General features: G+C 30.8%; 1 pseudogene across 3 annotated transcripts; it reads left to right on the top strand.

The window, feature by feature from the left end:
• The first annotated feature begins 376 nt into the window (after positions 1 to 376).
• On the top strand, positions 377 to 12,978 carry LOC111297329 (putative disease resistance RPP13-like protein 1 pseudogene; annotated as a pseudogene). Of its 3 annotated transcripts, XR_016325965.1 has the most exons (13): positions 377 to 4,519; positions 4,873 to 5,184; positions 5,480 to 5,820; positions 8,424 to 8,652; positions 8,943 to 9,078; positions 9,150 to 9,381; positions 10,676 to 10,892; positions 11,171 to 11,246; positions 11,671 to 11,792; positions 11,902 to 11,997; positions 12,129 to 12,193; positions 12,288 to 12,477; positions 12,582 to 12,978. The product of XR_016325965.1 is annotated as a putative disease resistance RPP13-like protein 1 pseudogene, transcript variant X2 (transcript). The 3 variants fall into 3 exon arrangements; XR_016325964.1 differs by having other exon boundaries at positions 5,480 to 6,520; positions 10,676 to 11,246; XR_016325966.1 differs by lacking the exons at positions 8,424 to 8,652; positions 8,943 to 9,078; positions 9,150 to 9,381; ... (5 more) ...; positions 12,288 to 12,477; positions 12,582 to 12,978 and having other exon boundaries at positions 396 to 4,519; positions 4,873 to 5,260; positions 5,480 to 6,050.
• The last annotated feature ends 9,682 nt before the right edge of the window (positions 12,979 to 22,660 follow it).

Below are 22,660 nucleotides of genomic sequence, written 5' to 3'. Positions count from 1 at the left end.
GCAACTGTAACGTACACTTGTATAAAAAGCATACAGGTGAGACAGAATATTTCACACGCTTGATGTAACCTATCAATCGTAAAATCCCAACCTTATCTCCTTTTTTTTTTTTTCTTAATAATAAACATAAAAAATATTATAAAAATAATTGGAAATAAATGCATTAATATGCTAGTTGGCATAGGATTCTTCCCATCCTAAATTTAATTATCCATACATATCTATACAATATGGTTGTTGGTGTAGCATCAAGATGAAAGGGACATGACGGAGTCAGATGTGACTCATCACTACTTAACTTTTATGGAGACTTCACGCCAAGGCTTCTACAATCACTCTGTAATAATATAAGATATTATTCAAACTAAATATAATCACTCTCTACTCTACAGTGCGTTCTTTTTATTACTCTTCGCCCCTACCCTGAACCAATTTCACCGAGCCCTTTCACTTGAGTCTGAGCACCCTTCTTTCCATTGTTTGCGTTCACTTCTTTTGATCTTCTTTAAATTTCCTTGTCAAAAGCAAAAAGAAAAAAAAAATGGCCTGGGCTCTGGTAGGTGGAGCTTTTCTCTCTGCTTCCCTCCAAGTTATTTTCGACAGGTTGGCTTCTCGTCAGTTCTTGGACTTCATTAGAGGAACGACATTCGAAGATGGTCTTCTTAAGAAACTGAAGCCAACGCTCATGTCAGTTAATGTAGTGCTGGGTGATGCTGAAAATAAGCAGATTACCAACCCATATGTCAGGAGCTGGATCGATGAGCTCAAAGATGTTGTTTATGATGCGGAGGACCTCCTCGATAAGATCGATGGAAGTCACTTTTCTTCTTCTCCCAGTCCCAATCCTTTTGAAGAGGGGATAGAGTCAAAGCTGAACGATATCATTGGGAGACTGGACTATCTAGTCAATCAAAAAGATATCCACGGTTTGAAAGAAAGTTGCGGAGGAGAAAAGGCATTCCAAAGATCACCTGCAACTTCTTTGGTGGATGAGTCTGGTGTTTATGGCAGAGATGATGAAAAAGAAAAAATAATAAAGTTGTTGATCCCAGAAAATCCAACTAAAAATCGGATAGATGTGATTCCAATTGTGGGTATGGGCGGGGTTGGTAAAACCACCCTGGCACAATTGATCTACAATGACAAGAGAGTGAAGAAATCATTTGATCTCCGAGCTTGGGTGTGTGTTTCAGACGAATTTGATGCTGTCAGGGTAACCAAAACTATTCTTGAAGAAATCACTTGTAGCTGTGATGGTAGTCAGAACTTAAATCAGCTTCAACTGAAACTAAAGGAGAAGCTGTTGGGAAAGAAGTTTCTATTTGTATTGGACGATGTTTGGAACGAGAAATATGAAGACTGGGAAGAGCTGAGAAGACCTTTCACTTCTGGGGCAAAAACCAGCAAAATTATCGTAACAACACGTAGTGAAAGTGTTGCAGACATTGTGAGGAATGTTCAAACTAATCCTCTTGATAAATTATCTGATGATTATTGTTGGAAGTTACTTGCAAAACATGCATTTGTTGATGGAAGCCCAAGCATGCATCCAGATCTGGAGGTAATCGGTGAAGCCATTGCCAAAAGATGCAAAGGCCTCCCTCTAGCAGCAAAAGCACTTGGAGGTCTTCTGCGTTATAAAGAAGCTGATGAATGGAAGGAAATATTACAGAGTGATTTGTGGAACAAACTAGAAGAGGAAGGTACTACTATTCCTTCATCTTTAAAATTAAGTTATTATTATCTTCCTTCACAGTTGAAGCGCTGCTTTGCATATTGTTCTATTTTTCCTAAAGATTATGAATTCAAAAAGGAAGAACTCATTCTACTATGGATGGCTGAAGGTCTTTTGCAAATTTCCAAAAAATATGGCAACGCAGAAGGTAACAAATGCTTCAAAGATTTAGCAATCAGGTCATTTTTCCAACAATCAAAGGAAAAATCTTGCTTTGTCATGCATGACCTAATTAGTGACTTAGCTAAATCTATATCTGGAGAATTTTTTTGCGGATTGGTAGGTAGTGGTGGTGGTTCTTGTGAAATAACTGAAAAGACTCGTCATTTGTCCTATATCCCAGAAAGATATGATATGAGTGGGAAATTTAAGACATTATCGAGAGCAAAAAGTTTGCGAACATTCCTTTCCATTAACCCACCTGCATCGGATTGTTATGTTACCAGCCAACTGCTTGATTTGATAACAAATTGTAGATGCTTGCGGGTACTTTCTTTGGCTAATTATTATAATATCATTGAGTTGCCAGACAATATTTGCAATTTAAAATATTTGCGATATTTGAATTTATCCAAAACTAAAATTAAATGTTTGCCGGACTCTTTGAGTGCATTGTACTGTTTGCAAACATTAATATTGTTCAGATGCGTAGACCTTGTTAAGTTGCCCAAAGATATGTGCAAATTGATCAACATGCAACATCTCGATATTAGGGGCACAAGTTTAATAAGAATGCCAGAAGGAATGGATAAGTTGAAAGATCTTCGAACATTAACAGATTTTGTTTTGGGCGAGCAAAATGGTTCAAGCATTAATGAGTTAGGAAAGCTCAAGCATCTACATGGAAGACTTGCCATTTCAGGTTTAGAAAATGTTGCCTGTGAAAGGGATGCCAAAGATGCCAATTTGAAGGATAAGAAGGACCTTAAGGAGTTGGAGTTGCTGTGGAGTTCAGGTCATGATATTGATGATACAACACGTGAAAGAGAAATACTTGAACAACTGGAGCCCCATACAAACTTGGAGCGTCTTGTCATTAGTTATTATGGAGGTACTGGATTCCCGGAATGGGTGGGGCGTTCTTCATTCTCACATGTGGTATCTGTGGAGTTAAGCGGCTGTAAATATTGCTTGTTCTTGCCACCGCTTGGGCAATTATCATCTTTGGAATCTCTCTCTATTTCAGGGTTTCTCAAAGTAGAAACAGTCGGTGATGATAATAATGGTTTCTACGGGCCTTGTGATGCATCGAGGAAACCATTTGGATCTCTTAAAACTTTAATCTTTTCAGATATGCCGGAATGGAAAGAATGGAGGCTTTGCTCGAGAGATGATGCTTTCTCTAGTTTGCAAGAGCTAAGCATAATAAAGTGTGGCAAGCTAACCAATTTTCTGCCCAAGCACCTCCCATCTTTAACGAAACTTCGGATTGAACGATGTGGAAATCTTCGTGGCTTGCTTCCTAGTGCACCAAGCATTTGCAAACTTGAGTTATTGGGTTGCGATGAATTGCAATTGGGGTCATTGCCTTTTGGGCTTCGAGAGTTGGATATTTGGAATCAGGATATCAATGATTCCCAAATGGAGCGGATGATGGAACACTGCACTCTTCTTGAAAAGTTAACTATGTCTTATTGTTCTAATCTCAGATCCTTTCCTGAAGGTATCAGGCTGAAGCAATTGAGAATCTATTTTGGTGTCTTGGATTGTTTCAAAATCCCCTTGTATAAATCCCTTGAATCCTTGGAGATAGAAGGCGGAAGGTGTCGTCCCCTAGAATATTTTCCATTAGGATCATTTCCTATGCTAAAAAGTCTTTCTTTTCAGAGTTGTGACGACTTGAAGTGGATTGGTTCATCATCAGAGGGGCCTCACCACCAGCATCTCGCATGTCTCAATACTTTGCGAATCAATAGATGCCCTAATTTGATATCTTTTGAAATATCTGCCACCAATTTAAGGAGACTTATGCTTTCAGATTGCCAAAATTTGAAGTCATTGCCAAAGCATATGCACTCCCTTTTCCCATCCCTGGAGCAATTGGAAATATCAGATTGTCCAGAAATAGGGTCATTAGCAGGAGAGGGCTTGCCCTCCAAATTAAAAACTATTTCTATGAGAAGAAGTGAAAAGCTGATTGTGAGCATGACGAGGGGGGAATGGAGTTTGAAGACACTCCCTTCACTTACACACCTCGTAATCGAGAGTGAAAAATTGGAGTGTTTTCCAGATGAACATCTGCTGCCCTCTTCCCTTGCTGATCTTGACATTTTTGGTCTTCCAAATCTTAAGCTTTTGAACAACGAGGGCTTTCAACGCCTCACCTCTCTTCGTCGATTGCATATCAGCCATCCTTCGGAGCACGATTACTTGAGGGGAACTAAGTTCCATTCACTTACAGTTGCAAACGAGCCTTTTCCAGATGAACATCAGCTGCCCTCTTCTCTTACCGACCTGAGCATATCTTCTTTTCCAAATCTTGAGCTTTTGGACGACAAGGGCTTTCAACACCTCACCTCTCTCCGCAAGTTGCATATCAGCCGTTGTCGAGCACTCAAATCCATGCCGGCACAGGGGCTTCCTGACTCCCTTTCTTTTATTTGGATTTACGGTTGTCCTATGCTGAGTGAACGTTGCGAGAAGGGGAAAGGTAAAGATTGGCCCATCATTTCCCGCGTGCCTGTCATTTTTATTGACAATAAACTCATTTCATAGCAATACTCAGAAGCCAAATTTGTCAACGTGTCCATTTGCCATTATTAACGCAATCTAACTCAGGGTCAGGTACTCCTTCATTTTCATTTTATTTAGCTACTTATATTACTTAATTATTTATTCTTTTTTCTTTCAAAAATTCTTAATCGATTGAAGTTTGTGGACTGTTTTCTCATTTTTTTCTTGAATTCTAATGCCAAATTCTTCATTACTTTTATGATAAAAGGGTTGACTATTGCTTAATTTGCTTCAAAATCTTTTATAGGCTTCCTGGATTCTTTTTTCTTTTTAAGAATCAATTGCTCTTTTTTCTTTTTAAGAATCAATTGCAAATTCCAGTTTATGGTTCTCATTAAAGCGTAGTTCCCTGTTGTATGATTTGCTTTATTCTAGAGATTAATGGCCTCATTTTTCTATCCCAGAATTATCTGCATGAAAGTTTTCAATACTTGGATGGATTGGCATCAAGCTCTGCAAACTTCACTTGAAAATTTGGTTTCTTAGAGTTGCAATGTTGATGCGCTCAGATTTTTTGTCAGTAAAGAATAAGGATTTCAACTCCTTCCTTCTCTTGTCACGAAATCAGTGGCAACCATATTTTTTAATCAGACGGACCAGAATTATCATGATGTGCTTATCATGATGAGTCATTGAGTCCAAGGACCGTTCCTTTTGAAAGAGCTCCGAGTTTGAAGGTTTTCGATGGTGGTAACTGTGGATCCCAACTTCCATAGGCATGTCCTTTGTGCACCTAAGCCATCTAGATTCCATCAAATTTTAGATTTCATTCGAAAATCTCCATTTCATGTGGTAAGGCTCAAATACATGACTTATGTAATTCCATTTAAATACATGGATTTGTAAAATTTCTCTTGAATAATGAATTCCATATACATCTTTTTATACTCTTTTAGTGTAATGACTACAATAGTCGGTGAAAAAGGAACAACAAATCAAATTTATAATTCACTCTCTGATACTTGTTTACAAATGAAAACATTAAGGTTCTAACACATCTTGAAATGGTAGGAATGGCTTTTTTCTGAAGACAATAAAGAATGTGGGGCATTCTCACATGTTGAAGAATGGTACTGTCATAAGCTACTCGACATCTAAACCTTTCAATGAACTTGAGAATAATGGAGGACAAGTTGTGGGTAAACTTTGAATTGCGGCAATCCATGAATTGAAGTTGATTGAATTTTGATTTGTTGCCTTTTGAGAGACTGCTTTGTGGTCTGCACGAGGTGAAAATTAGAGATTGCAGTACTCCCAGCTCAAGGAAGTAGTATAGTGTCATTCAATTGAAGAGGTGGATAGCTCCATAATTCACTCTTATGTTGGCTGTCAATTGTTTAGTCATCACTGAGGTGCATTATTTCTCTATTTTTGTATAGCAATTTTAAAATTTATTGAATTGGAGTTCTTCAATCTTCGTAAAGAGGGAAAAAAAAGTACTTGTTGAGTATTGTTTTGGGTAGAACAAATCAAATATTGCAAATGATTTTGTGGCGTATTGTATTCATTTCAAGCACAATTAATGTAAATACTGATGATTTTGCCTTTAGATGGAATTAAATCTGCAACTGATACTTACTTTATGGCAAATTGCTTTACTTTCACGGGCTACCATCAACCTAGCTACTTTTGAGCTTTGTTGCAAATTCTAATTGATGATTGCCATCAAAATGAAGTTCTTCTTCCTAGAGTTGCCTTAGGCTGGAGGTGCAATAGCTCATTTTTTTATCCCAGAATTATCTGCATGACAGTTTTTGATGGTTCCAGAGCTTTGTCTCAAGCTTCGCTTAGTTCAATTCAAATTCCTGGAGCACCAATGCTGATGTGCATAGATTTTAAATCAATAAAGAAAAATTACCTTTACTCCATTTTTTTGTACCGTATGAAATCAGTGACTGCCATATTCTCTAGTTCATACCAGAAGACCTCTCTTCCTTTTCATGATTCATTCAGTCAAGGACTACTTAAACAACTTGAAGAGCTGCTTCTCTTAAAAGATCTCTCCACTTGAGGGTTTTCCTGAGTAGCAAGTATGGATCCTAACTTTCTTGGGTATGTTCTTTTAGCCAATAAGCCATCTAATTTCATGAAATTTTATGTCACATTTGTAAATTTACGGTTTAGAAGATATCAAATGTAGTAGAAATTATGCAGTAATACTCACGAACATATGAGTTGTATAATTACATTTAAATATATGGATTTATAGAATACCTCAAGGTAATGAATTTAAAATACCCAGATAACAAAGTGAATTCTAAATGCATCCTTCTATACTCCCTCAAATATAATGACTACACATCCTCAAAAAATTGACAACCAAATCAAACTTAAATTCATTATCTCAAATACTCGTTTCGAAATGTTAGAGTAGTATGTCTATGCTTTTTGTTGGTTCACTCTGCAACCATATGCTGTGTTTTGTATCATTAGGCTCACAACTAGTCCCCGATAGTGTCTCATCAGTAGCTGTTTATTTTCTCTTTTTAAAATATTAATAACTAAGAAAACTGTATTTCATCTCTCTTAACAGATATTCAATCCAATATGTTCCTTTTTTGGTCTTCCACTAAACGACGTACAGGGCTACAGCAGATCAACTGCAGCTATCTTGTGCCACTTATTTCTATCATAAAATTTGTGAGGGTCCTTTTAAAAGGCTTTTGTTCTAGTTTGAAAAAAGCCATAGCAACTAGGTTAAGCCATTAGTACACAGTTTACAATTATTAGAAGAAATTTTGTAACTTGCACCAATGCTTTTGTGGTTGATCTAATGAAGTCATGCACAACTAAGGCTAACATTAATGCTTTTCTACTTAGTGTCTTTTGCTTTCTGGGATACAAAGTAGACCTGCAACTATTGATCTTCAATTGCGGTGCTTCCTGTTCCAGGCTATCAGTTAATATTTAAGGAATGCCTCACCACTTGCATCCTGTTGCTTCTGAAATTCTATTGCAAATTTTAGTTGATTATTTTCATTTAGTTGAATATGTGGTTTTTCCTCTTATTTGACAATCTTTTGAATCCAATCCTTCTTATGATTAACCTGGTTTAACTATAAAATGTGTAGTGAGTTTTTATGATTTTTGCAGTAGGAGATTGATGCCGGATTGTTGTTCTTCTTTTCAAAGATATTAGTTAATTTGCACGAGCTAAGATAACAAACGGTCGCTAAAAAATTTTTAATATTTGCTTTTCTCTTTCTGGAGTAGAAATTTTTGTTAATATCATTACTTTGATTTGCTTTTCTTGATGAGGAATAGCTTGTGTATTTGGTATAGGGGATGGTATATGGAAGAGTATGAAAATAAAGTACGGGTAGATTTAAATATCGGTAGAACGGGAAAAAAGCACTTAAACTATGATTGATGCATTCGTGATAAAGATAATGGATTTATGTTGTGTAAAATTTTGTAGAGGAGAAGCTTCTCTATGGCACTTCGGCCTACAAATTCATCTCCAATTATTGGGTTATGCTACCTTGTTAATATTGGAAGTATGAATCTTTTATGGGCCCTAGTAGAGAGACTATTTAAGTTGGTTAATGATTTGATTTTCAAACTATAATGTACAATAAAAAATAGTTTTCTCATTTAATTTTGATTACTCAATTCTTCTTAATTCTGCGTCTGGAACCTTCAAAATATATTTTCTTCAAGCATGCAAAAAGTAGCATATTCTGTTATACAAGATTTTGCCAAATTTGAGTAAGTTGAAAAGTCCTTAATTCAAAGTAAACTAATATTATTTCTGGAGAAGGGGATGTGACATTAGCAACTGTTGTAGAACCTTTAATCTGTGTAGTATTGGATAGTTGAATCAAGTTAAAAAAGTGTTATTTAGTCACTTATTTGAGGCATTGCTTGCGCTACTAGCTTCAAATGCTTTTGCCTTCTGTTAATTTTTCTGGCAATCTATTGATCTGTATGGTAGTGTACCATCTCTGAATATCAGGTTTTTGGGTACTCCTGCACCTTCAAGTTTAGGCAGTTCGTTTCTTTCCTCATCGCCTCTTGGGCATCTCTACTACCAACAGTAGATGATCAAATGTAGCCTCAAAGACATGGTTCGCACTCTCTGTTACATCTGATCCATCAAGGAGACAATCTGTAAGAGTAAATGAGAAAACATCAAAGGTCTTCCATGAACATCCAGAGCTCATATGAGCAAGCTGTGTTAAATGGTTAGTTTGCATAACTTTGGTCCATCCCTCGAATTTTATCTATCATCTGGTTACATAATAAGTTATTATACTTAATCTGTCTTACAAAATTTGTAGGCATGGCAACTCTGACCCACTCATAAATCCTTCCAAAATGATGTCTTTCATTTGGGCTTGGCTTTAGCAAATATTGATGCTTCCACTAGTTTGAGAAAATTAATATCATAATGCAAGGATTGACTTGTGCATTTTAACTTTTAGATGGAATTAGATCTACAACGGATGTTTAATTTGTGGAAATATTTTTACAGCCTTCCATCTCCTTACTTCTGAGTATTGGTTGCAAATCCTAATTGATGATTTCCATCCAAATGAAATTCCTCATGCATGAGCTGCGATAGCCTGGACCTACAAGAGCACATTTTTCTGTACCAGAATTATGTGAAGGTAAGTTTTTTATGGTTCGACAGCTTTGCATCAAGCTCCACTTCATATGAAATTTGGATTTCTTGGTGCAGGGGCGGCAACAATGTGCACAGCTTTCAAATCAATGAAGAAAAACTTATTTCTTTCCTCTCTCCTTTATTGTATGAAATCAGTGACTACCATATTCTCTAGTCTATACCAGCAACACTGTCTTCCTTTCCTTGATTCGTTCAGTTCAAGGACTTCTCAAAACAATTCGGACAGCTGCTCCTCTGGAAACATCTCCCAATTTGAGGTTTTTCCTTGGTGCTAATTTGGACAAGGGTACATTCTTTTAGCTACTAAGCCATCTAGATTCCTTGAAATTTTTTGGATTGTAGTTTGAAATTCCTCTTTAAGAAGATGTTGGATTTCACCTGTAGAAGAAATTAAGTGGTAGTACTGATTAGTAAGTGAGTTATATAATTACACATTAATACATGGATTTATAGAATGATTCAAATAGTGAATTTAAACAACCTAGATAACAAAGTGTATTCCAAATGCATCCTTTTATTCTCTCGCAATGACCACCCTCATCCTCACAAAAATGAAAAACAAATCAAATTCAAATTTACCCACTCAAATACTTGTTTCAAAAGGAAGCATTAATATTTTAACAAATCTTGAATTGGTAGGAACTAGGTTTTCCTGAAGAGAATGAGAAATGTGGGGGCATTTTCTCGGCTTGAAGAACTTTACTTAAGATTGTCCTAAGCTAATCGACATCTTGCCCTCTTGATGAAACTTGAGAATAGTGAAGGGGGACAGTTTGTGGATTAACTTTCAATTACAGCAATCCATGAATTGGAGTTGGTAGAATATGATTCCTTGGTTATTGAGGGAAAATTAGAGATTGCAACCTCCCAGGTCAAGAACTAGAATCATCTCATTCCTATGGAGAGATGGATAGTGGAGAGATGGACAGTTCCCTAATTAACTCTAGTAATTTTGTGCACTCCTTGTTCTTTTTGTTAATCATCTTTGTTTCATTTCTGCATCACTTTCCAGTTTTTCCCAACTTAATGTCCCTTTGGTTTGTTTGCACCTTCTACACATGAATTTTTTCCAGGCTTTTTGTCCAACTAAACAGTTCAAGAAATAGAAGCTACATATTCAGATATGAAATAAAAACAGGGTTTTTTTTTTTCTTTTTTTCATTCCAGCTTTCTAATGGATCAAGAAATTTATCTATTAATAATTCATTATCATGCATCACAAACACAGCATTTCTGTTCACATGCATCCCTTTGTTAACATGTGAATATTGTCCTCTGCTTCATGAGAATTTGGATATTTAGTTTTTTTCACTTCTAAATTCATCTGGTATACTTGCATAACTTTATAGTATGTTAATTATTTGTTGCATTATATGTCGGAAATGGAAAAGGAGGTGCATTAGACATCTGTTCCCTGAAATGATAAAGTCAATAATTGGTGTCAAAGACTTGAATAAGAAGCATTAATTGTTGTCAGTATGGAGAAAATACTGTATGTTCTGTTTCTTCATTGGAAAACCATATTTGGTTTACTGCGTATACTGATCATTGCTATCATTTATCTCATGATCTTTTTCCAGGTTATTTATCCAAGTGTTCTTGCCAGATTTGAGGTTTTTTTGCAACAATCTTGTGTTAGAAACTGTGATCCACAAGCACTGAAATCAACCTCAAATTTCTTGTAATCTCTCTGAAGATTTGCTTGCCTGTTTTGTTTAACCCATTTATTGTACTGTTGTAACATAAAAAGTCTAAGAAAGAGAAGCTGTATTTTCAGATATGTATGGAGTAAATCAGGTAGCTTTTCTTTCTTTTTTCCTTTTTTCCTTATAATTCCAGCTTATGTGATGGATCAAGAAATTTATCTGGAAACAATTGATTAAAATACATCACTAACACAATGTTTTTTTTCACTAACCTTGTGATGAAAAAAAATAGACTTGGACACGTCCTTGTTCCTTTTATTTGATAAGTTTTCATTGAGATTATATCATTTGGTGGTTTCCATTATTTCCTTATTAATGGTGACTCAGAATTGCTTAGCTCTGTTAATACTGTTTCTATTATCCTTTCAGAGTTTTTCAAGTTATTGTGACGTATTATCAGAGTTTGAACTTTGTAGATCTCAGCAACTTACAGAACTTGACAAATGTAGGGTAATTTTATCCTTTCTGTGGGTTACTCTATAAAGATGTGATTTTTTGTTGTGCCAGAAAGGCTTTCGACTGTGTGTTTTATCACTTGCTGTTTATGTTTTTCTCTTTAAGTTCTTAATGGCCAAGTGAAAAGTATTTCACCACATTATTAACCGGTACTCTATCTAGCTCTACCAGTATAGGACTTACAGCAAAGGAAATGCAGACAACTTGTGCAACTAGCTAACTATTATTATCAAAATTTTGGAGGTCTTTTTTTTCTGGAAATTTTATACTAGTTTGAAGTTAAACCTATGCCGAATAGGTGAAGTCATTTGTGCACCATTTTTAGGACATTTTGTAACTTGAACAAATACATTTCTGATTGTTTTATTGAAGTCGGGCATAACTAAGGCTAACATTGTTGCTTCTTTGGTTAGTGCTAAAAGTAGTTTCCATAATACATTTGGTGACTTCTGCTTTCCGGGATACAAATTGGATGTGCAACTAGCGATCTTCAATTTTTATGCATTTTGTTCAAGGCTGCCTGTTGCTATTTGAGGTATGCCTCAACAATTGCTAGAAAATTTTGTGTTGATTGTCTCTAGGTAATTAGGACCCCCTTCTGATTTTCTTAGTTTCTCTTCATAGTGTTTCTATTATCCTTTCAGGGTTTTTGATGTTATTGAGATGCATCAGCGGAGTTTGGACATTGTAGATCTAAGTAACTCACAAAACTACGAAGGGTGGACAAGTTTGTGCTTTCTGTAAGTCTACTTTGTAAACATTAGCCTTTTATATAAAGGCTCACAGCTCCTATTGTCTCATTACTTGCTGTTTGATGATTCTTTTTAAATTCTTAATAGCCATTTAAAAGGATTTTACCACATTCTTACAGATACCTGATCCAGTATGTTCTTCTCTGATTCTTCTACTAAAGAACCTGCAACTAATCAAATGCAGGTAACCCTTGCAAGTAACTAATTATCACTATCAAACATTGAAGGTCTGTTTTCAAGAAATTTCATACTAATTTGAAGTTGAACATGTTATACAGTAAACTTTTGGCTCTACTGATGTCAGCCATAACTAAAGCTCACATTGGATGCTTTTATGGTTAGTGCTGAAATATATGTTCCATAACACGGAGGTGACTTCTACTTTCTGGGATGGATAGTATTTAGACCTGCAACTAGTGATCTTCTATGTTTGTGCATTGCTTTCCATGCTGGCAGGTTATATTTGAGGTATGCCTTGCTTCCTGTTATGAGAAATGAATGCAGATTTTAGTTGATGATTGCTGGTTAGTTAATAGGTTTTGGAGCTAACATAGAATCCTGTTTTTTTCAAGATTATACACCATGAAAATTTCGAGTGGTCTACTACCAGCTTCAGCAAGAGGTTGAATGCGTTTGCAGCATGTTGGATATGCTTCATCTTAAGTTTTGGATTTCCAAAAGCAACCTAAAGGATGATCTTACATTGTTCGTACTCTTCGTATTGGGATATTGTTCGTACTCTTCGTGTTGGCATATTGATTCCTTTCTCTTTGAACTATTAGAGTTGAATAACAATCACAATCCCGAGTCCACATCCGGCAAGCATTTTCAAGAGTGTTCTACAGGTTCAACAGAAAGGAGGGAAAGGAAGGTGTGGAAGAAGACTTTCTTAAACACGTTGTGTATGCAGAATCGTAAATGAAATGCTTTAAGTGATTAAAGTCAGATATCGATTATAATTTCTGGATTTTGTTCATGCTGTAGTTCACTTCATAAATTTTCATTATTTCCCCTTTTAATTGTTAATTTCTTGTAAACTTTTGGGCGATTCGTTTCTCCAAAGCAATTGGTATAGTTGGAGCTTTCAAGAACAAATGAATTATATCTGATAATTATCAATATGTTTTTTTTAATCCAGACTTGCGTTCTGTTTTTCTTTTCAGAGTGGTTAAAGGTAACAACTGAGCAAAATTATAGTTGGTAGGACTTGCATGACAAACAAGCTCATAATCAAACTGAAATGGTACTTGTTGAACTTCAATTGTTGTTCTCTGTCGTGTTCCAGGTTGCCACTTGCGTTCTGTTATAAGGTTTTATTGCAAATTCGAGTTGGTTATTGTCGTTTATTTAAGTTACTTCTGCATCAAAATCTACCTTTTACTTTTTCTTTTGGTTTTTTTTCAGATAGGGAAGTTAGATAAGGTATTAAGAGGGTAGAGTATTTTTTATTATAATCTTCAGATTTTTATGTTATATATTCATATTCAATCGGTGTTTTAAATTTATTTTTTTCTCATTTTTGTAGGTATTAAATAGATATGAATAATTATCATATTTGCAATTTTTTAAAAAAGAAATAAAAATAAAAAATATATTTTTATTTTTTTATCTTATATTTTAAAGTAATTTTTTATAAATATATATAAATATATATTTTTAATAAAAATATATTAATTTTAATTAAATTTTAAAAAATAATTTATCTTATTTAATAAAAGTTATATATATATATATGGGTATAAGGGGAGTTAAATTATCCGTTCGTACCTAATAAAAATTTAAAATAATATCAATTTTTATACTTATAATGTAATATATATATCTATCTTCATTTGGATAAAAAATTAAGTTTTTCGTTGGATAGAGATAAAATTGACATTTTTATTTCTAAATTATGCATCATGTCTGTTTTAATTGCAACGGGAATTTTTTTTCCCACTACAAATTTCTGTTGCAAATAATGGTTATTAATGACGTATTTATGATAAAAATGATGATTAAATGACTTCAATTAATGCAATGCGTAAGGCATGGCAATAGGTTGGTTCTAATGTAATGGATTATTATAGAATGCGCTAGAATTTTGAACTCCTTGAATAAGTTTCAATAATTGATGCGTTTTTCCTTTCGAAAAAAAGTGTAAAGATTAAAAACTTGAAACTGAGGTTTTTTAATTTGAAGGTTTCAAATTTAAATTTTCAAAAGATTAAAATATATCAGATAAAAATAAGTTTTTCTCACATTGTGTTATCTAAAATTATATATATCTATTCTAATAATTAGGATTATTATTTATATATAAATAATGAAAAGTTTTAATTTTATTATCTAGAATTACTAAGAAAAGTTCACTATTAGGCCCTATATAAAAGATCAATTTATATCAAGGTAAAGCTTTTTAATTTTATATTTTTTTAAATATTAATTTTAATAAATTCAAATAATGTTTTATAAATCCAATGGACGAAATTTTTTTATATTTATTAAAATTAATGATTAAAAAACCGTAAAACTTTTTAGTTTTCCTTTTATGTAAGTTGATCATATATATATATATATATATATATGAATAGAGATTTACTTATATTAATATAAGTGTTATATATTTTTTTGATCTTTTACATTTAACTATTTTGATTTAATAGTTTAAAAAATATATAACATTTATATTAATGTAAGTAAATTCTTTTTTTACACACACACACACACATATATATATATATATACATATATATATATATATACATATATATAAACTTTCCTTGCATATCGTTAATAGGAGTTGATTGAGATGATAAGAAAGGTAAAAGTTTGATTTTCACTATCAATAATTTTTTTTAATGAATAATTTGTAAATTCAAAAATTTTTTTTTATGAAACCTGCTGTCTATTTAATTTTTTTTAGAAATAAAAACTTTCATTGCACATCGTAAATTGAGATGGATGAGAACAATAAAATGTATATTTTTATTTATTGTGGCAAAGAAATTAGAATATTGGTGGTAAAATTAGTGTTGAGTTGGGCAGAAATAAAGGGACAAATGTGTTTTTCCTCAAAATATTTGTGGTTCTAGCGAAACTTTTCATGATGAGTCTTTTTGTTTATGTACTTTTTTTTTCTTTTCTTTTCATTGTTTTTCAACCTGTTGATGTTCTTAATTATGCCTTTGGGATAATTATTGGATCATTGGAGCAATGAATATTAAATTCGAAAACAATTGATTATATTTTATTTGGTCAAATACAGTTAATTTGGTCTTCTAGGAGATTTGCTAGAAAGGTCGGTGTTTCAGTGATTTCCTACTTGAAGTGGCGGGATCCCTAACCCTTGGGGCACAATTAATTGGAGACCTCCAAAAAAAAAAAGAAGATGCTATTAAAAAATTGTAAATTATGAAAAAACAAATCCCAAATCATTGTATGTGTTTATGAGATTTCTTAAAAACTCAAAATTATATTCTCACAAAACTAATAAACATTGAACGTTCAATTTTTAATTTTAATAATCAAAATTTAATCTCTAATTATCTCAATTATTACAAAAATAATATTCTAACAAAAATCCGATATTTTTGTCAATTAATTAGCACACACATTTTTTGTTTTATGAGTTTTTATATGTGGTAAATAACTATTTAATATGTTGAAAGTCAAATTTATTTAAGTTTATGACCATTCACAATAGTTTTAAATTATGATAAAAGACGGGAAAAGTTAGGCTATAATTTTTGTTACAGTAAAAAACTACTTGCTACCATCGATTAAAGAAAATAATAATATACAATTAATTTAGAAAGGATATAAAATTTAATTTAATTAATTTATACAATTATTTTTTAAAAATTAATATATAATAATTTTAAATTTTAATATTTATAATTTTTTTATTTTCAAATTACGACACTTTTTATAAAAAAAAACCACTGTATAAACATGAGAAAGCTGAAAAATAGACGATTTAGATGAACAATAAAAATTTAAAATGACATTCGCTTAGTTTTCATAACAAGATAAAATAAGCAATTCATTATCGAAAGTTTGATCCAAATGGCAACCCTTATTTCATTGGAAATTTGGTTTGAGCCCCAGGATGAACACATTGTGAGGCTAAACCTACTCCTCTCTATTGAAAGCTAAACACTATGTATTCTCTGCTTCCTATAGCTTCTTTAAGTTTATATTTTTCTAAGTTGATGGCTTATATTTTTTAAAGATTTAGTTTGAATATAGTTTCAATACAGAAACAATCAAATTTTAATTATATTCAATAATTATGTGGTCTGTTAATGTAAAGAATTAAAATTTTATTTTTATGAATAAATTAAAAATCAATCAAATGACTATAGGAACACTATTTTGCTAACCTTTTGTACATTAATTTAGCCTATTATTCCCATTTTTCTTTTACTTTTTTTCCTGTTGCTTTTATATGTTGTAGGTTTGTAGCAGACACTGGCATAGAAAAGGCTTACGACAAAACTAAACTTGGCTTTTTAAGATTTCTGTTTCCAACCAAGAAGCTAAGATATTCGGACATGGGCCCACCACTTTTGGGCGCCACGTATCATCTCCCATCACGTCCTCTCCTTTGGCGAGAACCACACAGTTGCTTTGTGGGGTCCAATCACACGGAGTTAGCAGAACCGGTTGTGGCAACGACTGCTAACATGACGCGTCCGTCAATTATGAATAGTGTCAAACGTCTACAATTAATTTAAGGACTTAAAAAAGATAAATTTACAAGAAAAGGTTATTTATACGATCAGTAATTTTCACCTTAGTAAATGTAGATAAATTAATAATGCTACATATATGGTTACCAATATTTGTTACTTCGAGTGACAAAAAGCTTAATTTTTTTTAAAAAAATTTTAATTTCAACTTTTATAAATAAAAAAATAGACTTAAAATAATTTATTTTTTTTATGAAATTTGATTTGATTCAATTTTAAATTAATCAGATCTCAAAATGATTATCAAACATCAAAAGATTTTAAATATAAAAAATGCTACATATAAGGTTACAATCCTTGAGAATAATATAATGTGTAAGTTTATTTTTTGGCTTTATTTATATGGTTAAAGATAAAAATTTTGATAATTTATGTATTTATATTTTATTTATTTTATATTAAATATATGTAATTTATAAAAATTATTGTATTATAACTTATGTTGACATGTTAAATACGATACATTTTTTATTTTTGTCAAAGACATATTTTTTTATCAATTTTAAATTATATAATTTATATATTATTTTTATCTTGTGTTTAAAATAATCAGGTAAAAGATTAAGACCAGTAGTGATGAATTTTCTATGTTTTCATAAGTTCTTTTTATGATCATATATATTATTCTTTACCAAAAAAATAAAAATAAAAATAATCATTCTTTATTTTTTTTATATATAAGCATAAGAATTTTAATAATTTTTCAATATATTATATATTATCTTAGATTATATAATGGGATGTAACACTCTTTATTATCATAAATTAAACCATTTCTTTCTCATTATTCAAATTAAAGATTTTTAAATTGAAATTTCAAGTTTCAATAGTTAGGGTATTTGTTTAAGAATAAGAATATGTAATAATTTTGCTTTGGGTAGATTTAAAAATAATAATAAATTTGATTTTTTAATAAAGTTTATATTAGTGGATCTTTTTTTTTATTATTTAGTGCCCAAAAAAGCATAATATAAAAGGGAAAAACAATCAATTGCAATGGACACATGTAAATTTTTTTATATTTAAAATATCAATCATTAAACTGAAACTAAAACTTCAATGTTTTATAAATAAAATACACGACTGTTAATATAGATAAAATTTTGCCATAGTGTAAATTGGAATCATCGAAAGCCCACTTCAAGAAAGACAATCAAAAGACAGTCCAGGATTGCGGTAGGGTGGTGCGAAGTCTAAGAAAAAACAATAGGGGAAAGGAAAGCAGCCTACCATTTTTTTTTAATTAAGTTTTGTTAGTGAAAAAGCCCACCTATATTGAAAGAGAGAGCGTGACTTAATAATTAATTGATGGGTGAAGGTTTTGTTGGGGAGGAGTTCGGGCAAGACAAGATTCATGTCATTTTCAGTGTTTGTTTCACCTCCAACTGCTTCTATCTGATCTATTCATGTTTATTTGTAGCAGATATGTCTGGTTAAAAGGTCACATTCATATCGCTCTGGATCAATTATGAGATTGTTTAGAATGTTTGATGACTTTTGGTGAGATTATCCCCTTCTAGTTACTTGTTAATTCATTGGAAAAAAGTGAGAAAAAATATTAAGAATATTTGCAAGTTATTATTATTATTCAATTTAACAATTTATATGTTTTTCACTTTAGGCTTGAGTGTACAAGTATATCATTATAGGATAAAAGCCCACAAATTTCATTTGATTAAAAGAGAATTTTTTGTTAATTAAGATTTTTTTAAGATATATTTTGAAAATAAAATTCTAAATGTATCAAATTAATATAAAAAAATACGCTTTTAAGATTACTTAAAATGGAATTAAACCTAATAGAATCTGAAAATACTTCTAATTGTGTTGTAAAAAACTTTAAAATTAAATAAATTATTTATAAGTAATATTTTCAATTGAAGACTTAGTTGGATCCTCTATTCTCTAAAAAAAAGGAATCTTATCAGAAAAAAAAAATCACAAATTCATATCATTTTCCAACTTTATTTTTAGTTATAGATGTTATTTGAAACATTGAAAGGGGCAATTGGCTTACCTTTTCCACGACCAATACTATCCTAAATGTTCATTTATAGTTTATATAGATTGGTTCTTGGTCTGTATCAAACAATTAATATTTGTAAAAATATGTTAATTTGTAGTTCAAGACTTCAAGTTAGCCTTTCATTAAGCAAAATTTGTAAAATATTATTTCATTTCATAACCAATAATGACATTTATTTATATGAATACTTAATATTTAATAATTTTTGAAACCCTAAATTATAAACTCTAAACCCTAAATCATAAAATAACCCTAACCATAACTTAAGGATTTATATCAAATTAATCTCTAACAACTAGCTTTTTTTATCTGAAAATAATCAAATTCAACCTAATATGAGTTTAGATCTCAATATATTCCAGAATTCACACATTCAACCTCAATATAAGTTGAACAAATTGCACAACAACTATATTTTTTATTTGTTGCCTCAAATTTTGATAGCCTAAAAATATGCTCCAAAACTAGACCGACCAAGGTCTTAATTAAGTATCGAATAATTTGGTTTTTTAATGAAACGCATGTCATCAAACATATTAAATTGTCCTAAATCTCAAAGTCGGCATCATATTACCAACTAAATTCCCTGATCCAAGCGTAGTATCTCGTTTTAATCTCTAACCTATAATCAAATATTAGCACACTGGTCTCTAGTTAGACTAAGACAAATTACCCGATTGAAAAAGTCTAAAGATAATTGCCTGTATGTTTGATCCATTTAGATTACTACAAGAGCTCATTCGTGTGACGGTAGCACGATTCAGCTTACATTTCATTCTATTGCAATAATTAAATAAGATTTTAAACCAATCCAATATTCAGTTGTATACATAATGGTTAATAGAGTTGAGTTAGTATATAAAAATCGGATATTTTATTTGTAAGATTTAAATTTTATTTTTATTATTAAGAGTTCTTTTTTTTTTTTTTTTTTTTTGTAGATTACCTGTAAGTTCAATATCAATTCTCTTTTGATAAAAGCTCTTGGGAATCATCGGCCTGTTATCTCCAGCATACCTTAGATTCGTTGAGTGGGAATTCTTTCACATGGGACTCCCAGATCACTATGGCTAACTTTCGTCCTTGTTCGAGCAGTCAATCTCACAATCAGGTAGGCTTATACCAATACGTTTACATGCAAAATCTTAGCTTGAGTCTACCTTGACACACTTTTATTATTCTTTAGGAGGCATCAGTCCCAGATAAATTACCTGTCTCGCAATGTCCCATCCTCCCCCAATTCTTGGTATAGTAGTTAGATATCTTTAGACAAAAGATTGACTTTTTTAAGATGAGATTTAGTGTATCTTCTGACCTTGAAATGAGACGATCTTCCTTTATCTGGATTTTTTTATTAAAAAATTGTATGCATGACGAATTTCACATTCGTTAATTGAAGTATATATATGTATATAATTTGTGATACTTGAGACCTTACCTAATTGAACATGCCCTAAGCTTTGAAATTATTGAGGAAGGAAACCTTAATTGCTGACTTTGAATGATAAATTTGTAATTTCACATTCTATATTAAAGTAAAAGTGTTTTTTAATGTTAAAGACAACCGAAATCTTGTCCCTAAGACCAACTGATCCGCAAACACACAAACAACCAGTGAAAAGAGCAGTCATGACGTTGACCAGTGAACACAAACCATGGTTAATTAATTGGTTTAATTAAAGTTTAATAAAAAAAAAAGTTAATTAACCATGGTTAGTCCCGAAGAGTTAGGGCCTCTGACAAGATGAAAACTCTAACTGTAGTCAGCCTGGATTTCAGAGCAACATGAAACTCGTGATATCTTACACCAAAATATCGTGATATTTAAAGGCGAAAACAAAATCTGTATTTTTTGGGATTATCCAAATAATTAATTTAACAGAGATTTATTAAATATAAAAATAAATTCTCTGATTTTTTTTTTTTATTAATTTGATGTTTCCCACTTACTTCTTTGACGCGTGGTGGATACTCTTTGTCAAAGAGTGGCCACAATCATGTGCTAGTTGAGTTGTATTTTAGGTTTTTTTTTTTTTTCCCTTTCTTTTTTTTGGTTAATATTTAATAGATTGTTTTCCTTTATATCATTAACATGTTAGGATAATATTAATATTTAAAATAATAATACCATTTATTCCAACAAAACAAATAATATTTATAGTATATATATAAATGTATTTGCGTTTTAAATCAAGTTGAGCGTAATTTCTTTAAAAATTTTATGAGAATTGAATATAAATGTTAAATTAATATAAGTGCAAAATAAGTTAACATTTTTTGATTAAGTAATTAAAAGTAAGAGTTATGACATATTATAAGATTTTGATTCGAGCAAAAACAACCTCAACCCTTATTCAAATATGAAGAAATAAATAAGTGTAGCATAGAAAAATATAACTAAATTATTTTTTTAATACAACAATAATAAATTAATTCTTAAATCTTATAACTCTAAAGTCGACTATATAATAAACCAAAAAAAAATTCATGTTAGGTCGTAGTTTTAAATTTTCTTACATAATTTATTTTTATCAAGTACAAATCGTGTTAAATCATAATTTTGAAAAAAAAAATTTAATGCTTAAAATTTAGATGTTGTACCCATTCAATGAGGATAATTTATCTTAATTATTAATATAGAATTAAAAATTTTATTAATTACTGGAATCTAAAGAAGTTGTGCTAGTTAAAAGAAGATTAAAAGTACTCTAAAAAATCTTCATAATTAGAAGGTGTACTACATTATACATATGTGTAAAACGAGACCTAAGTTTGAGATTTGATTAACATATATTGTAAAAAGTAAGAGAAAGTGTATATTACATAGAGTATATAGTACTTGAAATCCAAAGAATTAAAAAGAAGAAAAAAATTTTAAAAAATAATTATAAAAATATCATAAAAAGAAATTGAAAAAGATCCAATCAACTAAATTTTAGTTCTTTGGTGTTGTGCATATTTTAGTTTTAAATAAATCAAACAATTAAGGTGCAAAGATAAATAAAATTTAAAAAAGCACCAATTTATTTATTATACCTCATATAAAAAATGAAGGGATATTTTGAATAAAATTTTAATAAAGCACCAATTTTATTTATTATATCTCATATAAAAAATGAATGGATATTTTCAATCACTACAATTAAAAGCTAGCTAAAAAAATTTGTCATATAAACAAAAATAGAATAAAGATTAATGAAGTTCATTTAATTAATTAAACTTTGTCATCAATTTATTGCATAAAATAATTATAATTGATAAGGAGATCAAATTATTTGATACATCAAATTTTCAATTTCATTAGTGAGATTAAAATGATGACTTACATTCTATTTCATTTTTAAATTTATTTTTTTATTTTTTAAATATATATTAAGATATATCATATATGTATTATCATCTTAACTTCATTTGTTAAATTAAAAAATTTTACCATTAATATATTTAATAATTTCTCATTAATAAATTCAATAAAATACTTGGATAGAGTTTCATAAGTAGAGTTCCTTATATTATATGATGAAATTATTATATCATATATTAGAGTTTCTAATTCAACATTGACTCACAAATTCTTGAAGTTGGGATGCCAATTTTGACATAGACTAATGTATTTTATTGAAAAACTAACAAATTCCAATCGATAAAAAAAATATTTTGAAATAATTGAAATAGTGTAACTCATTCGGAGGATTCTCGGGTAATGAGTGTGGAAGATGAGATTTGTGTATTTATATTATATAAAATATTAAAATTTATATATTTATGTTATATTTTATATAAAAATTATGTCATTATTTATATTAATATAAAAATATAAAATATATATTTTAAATTTATTAAATTTATATATAATTTTTATTAAAATTTTAAATTATGTTATTTTTATATT

The sequence above is a fragment of the Durio zibethinus genome, chromosome 12 (assembly GCF_047325235.1).
Source record: "Durio zibethinus cultivar Kanyao isolate XHJ-2024 chromosome 12, ASM4732523v1, whole genome shotgun sequence".
NCBI classification, from domain to species: domain Eukaryota; kingdom Viridiplantae; phylum Streptophyta; class Magnoliopsida; order Malvales; family Malvaceae; genus Durio; species Durio zibethinus.
The sequence above is the reverse complement of the archived record's forward strand: the minus strand, read 5'-3'. Positions and strand labels throughout refer to the sequence as shown.